The 7,684-nt window shown below is 44.2% G+C and overlaps 1 protein-coding gene across 2 annotated transcripts in view; it reads right to left on the bottom strand.

Moving 5' to 3' along the window:
• LOC111870895 (transient receptor potential-gamma protein) overlaps positions 1 to 7,684 on the bottom strand; it is a 417,090-nt gene that overhangs the window by 104,601 nt on the left and 304,805 nt on the right. The gene's annotated exons all lie outside the window — the stretch shown is intronic.

The following is a 7,684-nucleotide window of genomic DNA, read 5'->3' as shown; positions in this document are numbered from 1 at the left end:
CTAAGTGCAGTGTCCTCCGTCCACTTCTGGCCTATTGTACCAGCCCCATATGATAGGTGAGGGTGATTGTGGAGCAATTGGTGGAATGAAGATTGGCAGGGGAAACCGAAGTACTCGGAGAAAACCTGCCCCAGCCCCAGTTTGTCCACCACAAATCCCACTTGACCAGACCTGGGATCGAACCCGGACGACGCGGTGGGAAGCCAGCGACTAACCGCTTGAGTATGGCGCGGCCTTCTGTCCTACCGACTCTCTTACAATTAAACAACTAAAGTGAAAAAAAAAGCGTTTCACGGATGTCCTAAACTCTAAAGTGGGAGCAACAAGAAAGAGAGAGATAGATCCCTGTAGCAGGCCGTGGAGGGCCATAAGGTTGTGAGACGTTGAGGCTCACAAATTTTGTAGGCAGTCCGGTCTTGGACGGCAGTGAGGTTGTCAGACTAACGCGCCGGCCTCCCTTTATCCCCAAAGGAAGATTCCTCGTACTCATTTCTGTTAGAGGATGAGTACACCCCAGGGCCATAGTACGGCTNGTTAAGGCTATCCATGTAACAGGCCGTGTCGAGTGGCATTATGACTGATAAATTGTATGGGATTTGTAAGGAAGCGGTCAAAGTCAGATGCCGGTACTGTTCTGAAATTTGATCAGAGCGAGTAAGTAAAACCACGGAAAGCCTAATCAGAACATCCCGTGTCCTGTCTAATATTAAAACCATGCACGATAAAGATGGAGGTTCTATATTCCTCCGAAACGTCGACGAAGTAACCAGCAAATTTGATTGCTTCGTCTTACTCTTCGACCGTGAAGATAAAGACAGTACGTTAATCCGAAACATCATTAAATCGAGCAAAATACTCTTCGACCGTTAAGATGGAGGTAAAAATCTTCCTCTGAAACGTCGGTGAACTTCTACGGACTACATAACGTCACATCCCAGAAGAAAGAACTTTTCCTTCTCGTCGCTGTAAGAACCGTTAGATACAACTTTTCAGTATTCTTCAAGTTCAGGCGATAAGCTAATCGTTTCCCTCTGACTGAGTACGTCTTCATTTTTTAAATTGTTTCAGTATAAAACACTTAACGAGGCTTAGTTCAAGTTCCGAACGAAACTGTATAATAAAGAGCATTAAGCAGCCTCTTGAGGCGGGAATGAGGCGGCTTTGTTTTTGCAGCAGGCGGAAAAGAACTGCAAGTTCGCCCTTTTCCAAAAAGGTCTTAATTCCATTCACGTTGACATCTCATCAGAATGCACGACAAACCATGAAGATGGATAACAAATCCTTTCAAAACGTGGCAAAGTTGAAACATTAGTGAAATTAAGAAATTAAGAGCAGATTGAATTCTGGGAGTGCTTGCTACCATTTGGCATATAATCTCCTTTCCTACATAAAATAATAATAATAAAAAAAGAATTATATATGAAAATTCTGGAATTTTACCAGTTTTACACGCGTATGCATAATTGGTGTCTTACATTAAGGGATTAGAACAAATGGAGGATGTTATAAACTGGGTGTTTAGGGAAATTATTTGTTTTCATGAGAGGGGACGTAATAGGAAAACGGAGAAAAGTACACAATGAGGAACATCATAAATAGTACGTGCACCAAATATTATTAGAGTGACCAAACCATGAAGGGTGAAATGATTAGATATGCAGCACGCATGGGAGAGATGAGAAATGCATACTAAGTTTTGATCGAAAACCCAAGAAGACTGTTCAGAATTTCTGTGCTCCAGTAGTGGGCATTTGAGAGCGTGGCAATCAATTTTAAGATTTACAGTCTTCTGGTATATGATACCGTACAGTTTTGTATCACTCACTCTCATGGAGCTGAGAACCCGCCAGTTATGCAGCTACTCATGAACTTCCCTNTCCCAGAATTTTATGCAACCCGAAAGTTCATCACCGTGTTCACAAAAGCCTTCCACTGGCCCATATCCTGAGCCAGATCAATCCAATCCATACCATCCCCATCCTATCTCTCTAAGATCAATTTTAATATTGTCCACCCATGTACGCCTTGGTCTTTCCAGTGGTCTCTTTCCTTCTGGCTTTCCAATCAATATTCTATATGCATTCATTTTCTCCCCATTCGTGCTGCATACCCTGCCCATCACATCCTCCTTGACTTGACAATTCTGATTATACTTGGAGAAGAGTACAAGTTATGAAGCTCCTCGTTATGTATTTCCTCCAACCTCCTGTCACTTCATCTCTCCTGGGTTCAAGTATACAAGTTTGTACACGGGAAGAAATGTTTAAGAGGAACCTGTTAACTCCATCGTAATAGCAAGAAATCTTCTACCCTGATGATGGATGCAGCAAGTTTTGGGGGAAAACTGCTATCAACAGAAGCATACGTTCTCATATTCAAGTAGACTGGAGGCCTAATTTTCATTTTCACAGCTGTCAGAACATCTCACGCTGCACAACAATAAAATTCGTGTTCAGTAAAAGAAACATAATGTCGTCTCCTGGGAAGTGCCGCCGTGCAGATCTTGTGTAAAACGACGTTTCGGAGGAACATATCGCTTCCTTCTTCAGGGTATAATCTGCAGCCACCTGCTAACGCTGTTTCCTCGCTCGCGGATTTCTCTACACTGAAGATGGAGGCGATACATTCCGCCGAAACGTCTGTTCACGTAAGATCTAAACGGCGCCACATCCCAGAGGACGGCATTTTTCATAGTCACCGCTGTGGAAACCTCAAACCTTAAATGCCTTGACTAATGTTCTCATGCGGTTTATGCGTTAACGTTAGTTAACATAGGCTACAGAGTTATTGGGGTTCTTTTTGTGATGAGTAACATAAATCTCAGCTGAACTGCAGTGGAATACCAGAGAAACACACGCGAGAGTAGTTTATACTGAGTGAGAGAGAAGATGTGAATACATTGATGGTAAAAGGTAAAACCATCCAAACAACAGGCCGTTATCAGACGTCAAGGCTCCCACATTTTCTAGACAATCTGCGCACAGATAGCGGTGAGGTTTCCAGTCTTACGCGCCGGCAGTCCTTTAACCCCAGGAAGTTTCCTGGTACTCATTTTTGTTAGAGGCTGAGTCGATCCCAGGACCATAGTGAAGCTGGAAGGATTAGCCCAAACTAAACAATCCAATAACCTCATACTTTTCATATTTTTGGTTCACTTGATGGATAGCGTAGTCGGTATAGCGACTGGCTACAGCTGGACGACTTAGGGGTCGGAGTTCAAGTACCGGTATGGTCAAGAATTTTCTCTTCTTAAAATTGTCCAGACCGGCTCTGGGATTCACCCAACCTCTTGTTCAATGGTACAGGGGGCTCTTTCTCCGGGGGTAAAGCGGCCGGGGCGTGAAGCTGACCACTCACCTCCAACTAGCGCCGAGGCTAAGAAAATGTGGCTCTATAATTCCACTCCACGATCCGCCTTCATGGCGTAGTGCTTAATTCGTTGAGCACAGGGACAACTTTGCCTTCCTTTTCACCAACTTTGACAGATGAATTAAAAACGATTCGAATGGAAGTGGCCGTGGAGTAATCGAGGGAAGTTCCCAGCATTTGCATGAAACACGTCAGGCAGGATATTCTGTACCTCGGCCGAGACTGGAGCATTCCCGCTATGCTAACCCGCTCAGTAGAATGCTTAACGAATGGCTCAATTCGTGGTGTACTTCTCAGTACGATCCTAGCATTCTCCTGGACGGAGTGAGGAAACTCACAGAAAATTGAGTATGCCCCTGCATGATATCGAACTGGACACCTGCCGAATACAAGCCAGACAGCTCACCGACTGGGCAGAGATGCTCCGTAAGAAGCTATTCGAAACTTAGTTTTCTTATAAAGTAATTGAACAAGCAAACAAAAACGGAGACAGAAGACACAAAGTCTGTTTCACTTCTCACGCCAAACTTCTGTTTTCCAACTTTATATAAACTTTCCTCGTGCTCTTCGCTTTTCACGCACAGATAAGTCTATGGGCTCGGAAAAGTGTGAAACATCCGACATGAGAGGAGATTCTTCTTTCAGGAGGTATTTCGTGCTACAGAAAAGAAGAATTTCGTCCCATTCCGAAATCAGACATAAGAAGGCGGTGGGTGACCTTGACAAGTGAGGTGTCGAGAAACGTGAAGTAATTCAACTACGTGAGATAGCATCCACGGGCGCGGGCATCACAACACAAAATTCAAGGAAAAATTCTCCCCTAGCAAGAACACATATTTCGTAACAAAATACTGTTTTGTATTGGTAATGCAAGGAAGGTGTTCTCAATTTATTTTCCTTGCTTGAAAAAATATAAATAGGCTTATGTGATCTCCATGCTGTCTCTGTGTCTGAAAATATATCCTATTAACTTTTTAAAGCATTAATCAATTTTACGAAACTTGGTATATACATCAAAGCAACTTTGCCCATTTCAATGGCGCAATTCATAAAGCCCTTCCATCTGTCTGTGTGTCCCTCCTATCGTGGCTAAGCAAAGACACTATGTATGGCTTTCATTACTAGGCAACGGCTCGGTAAACATGTTACCGCGGTAACAAATACATCGAGTGATTTTCTATGAGATCCGTGTCGTATCAAAGAAAGTAAGCGATTAGTTCGTCCCAGAAATTCTATGCGATTTATTCGACGATACTGTCTTATGATACAGTGACTATAGACGGTGTTTGGATTGGTGGACAGATTTACTGACCAGTTTACCACATGACTGCAAGTAATTACAGTATCATCGCTAATCTACACATTTTACAAATCACTGCTGCAGACATTACATTTTCTCCAGTCTGCAATGTCTTCACTATACGTTCCCTAGTAACGGCTTCTAACAATAGTGATACTTCAGCTTCGGCCCTTACGCCATTCCCGGCCGACCACCGTCTCAAAACTGAACTATTACTCAACTGACTTTCTCCTTTGCTTATAACATCTCGATACGGACCAAGCAGAAACACCCAGTTTCCTCTGTTCCATGCGAACCGGTGCCCGGGAACTGGGTCTGGTATATCCGCTTATCTCGCAACGGCTCTACAGGCCACAATATTGTCACTAGCTGGACGGTACAGAGTGAAATGGTAGGATGACCTACGCATGAAGACGACAAAGATTTGCAATTAAGCACACATTGCCTATTCAAAGTACTGTCAGAGAACTGATGAAAACCACGAGAGAACTCTGTATGGCAAGTGTCTTAACCAAGATTCTAACCGAGTATCTCCCAAGCACGATCTTCTGGTGTGCGCCACGCAACATGTGCGAAGTGCATTGCAACTGTCTACTCGCGACGCATTCACTATCAAAGCTACGTGTATATAGCGTCGTATGTTGGAATGGCTGACTAATGATGAATTGGAAAGGATCTGGAAGGACTAATCGAGGAAATCAAGAGCAGGCTAAATTCGGGTAACGCTTGGTGTCATTCTGTCCAGAAGTTCTCTTCTCGAAAACTGACTGAACATAAAAACTAAAGTAATGTAGCGTGAACAGCCGTTGCAATGCAATGACGGCGAAATAGGCGAATATACAATGGTGTTATGCAACCGATTTCTGGGAAACGGCTCGGTAAACACGTTCCCGCGACAACGAATACGCAAGTAACAATGAAGTTACTGTTGGAAACGAGGTGTTTTCTATACTGTCCGCGACGCGACCGTTGCAATGCAACGGTGCGGTAAACACGCATCTACAAACCACAATTTTGCTTGTGGTTCTGTATGGGTGTTAAACTTGGTCTCTGACATTAAGGGAGGAACATAGACTAAGAATTTCCCAGCATTTTATGGAATCCGAAGGTTCATTATCGTGTTTACAAGAGCCCTCCACTGGTCCCTAACCTGAGCCACATCAATCCAATCCATACCATCCCATCCTATCTCTCTAAAATCTATTTTAATATTGTTCACCCGCCTACACCTTGGTCTTCCCAATGGTCTCTTTCCTTCTGGCTTTCCCACTAATATCCTATACGCATTCCTGGTCTCCCCCGTTCGTGCTACATGCCCTGCCACCTCATCTTCCTTGACCTGATCATTCTAATTATACTTGGAGAAGAGTACAAGTTATGCAACTCCTCATTATGTAGTTTTACCATATACGTATATGTTAGGTGGGTCCCTGTCAGCACGGCATGGCGCGCCCTCTGGTTGCGGATGGAGGAGACGCCCTCCAGATATGGAGGGAAGCTGCGAATATATTGAATAAGCGGTCGCGGACAACCGACAAGGGGTGGTCTTCCAGCTTGGGGGTTGGGCGTGGGGCTAACAACAACTCACCGTAAAAATAATTGTTACAAAAACGAACACAAAGCCTCGGACCATATGTAAGCCTGGAGGGTTTAATTCTAATCAGTTCGGTAGCGCTACGGAAAATTTTGTGTGAACGGGTATGAAAATTATATCTGAATACATGCACTCGTCATTATTGCGCCCAGCTGCTTTAAACTGATTTCAATTAATATCGCTCGCTTTAATGCAAACTACTTGATGGGTCGATCGGGAGCGGATGGAGGGGGTAGTGTTGTGTGTGCGGTGTGGGAGCAACGCAAGGGGAAAAGGGATTTATAAGGGGATTTCATCATCTCAGACAGTGCTTAATGACATGCTGGTGCATAAATCGAGGAATAACTGTAAAGGGGTCCATACACGTACGAGTCTATCTCGCGAGTCCGGCTCGGCGAGGTTGACTCGGGAGCCAGGCTCGGATTAATTTCACCACAAATGCATGAGCTGACTCCCAAATTTGCGACCCACACACGGACGAGTTTGGCTCATTGGAACCCGAGTCGACTCGCGAGCCAGACTCGTACGTGTATGGGGCCCTTAAGCGATACACCAAGGAAGTCGACATAAGCGACAGAGTCCAACTATTTATATATTCTGAATGAGTCATATTCAAATACCGGCCACGACACAAACTATCTTTAGGTGTTCGTTATTTTCCTCAGTTCCTCTGCATAAATGCTTGGATACTGCTTGAAACTATGATACACTCGAGCCCTGCTATAGCTCAGGTGTTTAGTCGTCGGTTTCCCACCGTGGCGGCCAGAGTTCGATCACGTATAGGCGCAAGTACGTCCCTAGATTACGTGCATTCAGACACTCATGGGCAGTACCGACATTTAAACTAGATTCTATTTTTAGCTTTCGCTCCAGTCCATATCTCCCGAAACGTCTTGGAGCAAAAATAAATTGTTGTGGCTGATGTGGGGGTCGATTTCAACTGTCAAACGTCCCTAGATAAGCCCGATGTATCCATTTTCAAACACAAGCCACTCATGCCTCTATTTCTGATTTTATAATAGACTTTTTTTTTTGTATTGCGAGACAATTTTCCTTGTAGGGGGATTTGCGTTACGAAGACCAGTTTCTATAAAGTTTACCTTTTTTGTCTCCATGGAAACGGATTGTCTGTTAAATGGAATACAACCCATTCACCTAGCCCACTGAGGGATGACCTCATACCAAAATCTCTCTGGTTCCTTCCGACAGTATGGCAGTCCACATTCTGACGTAGCGTAACGTAGGGTGTTTAGAATTTAACTTTTTTTTATTGCTAGTGGGGTGGGACTAAGTACTTTGTACTGCGGCCACTTCTGGCCTATTGTACTGGCCCCAGATGATAGGTGAGGGTGATTGTGGAGCAATTGGTGGAATGAAGACTGGCAGGGGAAACCGAAGTACTCGGAGAAAAACTGTCCCAG

Source organism: Cryptotermes secundus, unplaced genomic scaffold (assembly GCF_002891405.2).
Source record: "Cryptotermes secundus unplaced genomic scaffold, Csec_1.0 scaffold709, whole genome shotgun sequence".
Lineage (NCBI taxonomy): Eukaryota > Metazoa > Arthropoda > Insecta > Blattodea > Kalotermitidae > Cryptotermes > Cryptotermes secundus.
Note: the sequence above shows the minus strand (reverse complement) of the source record. Positions and strands in the feature narration are given on the sequence as shown.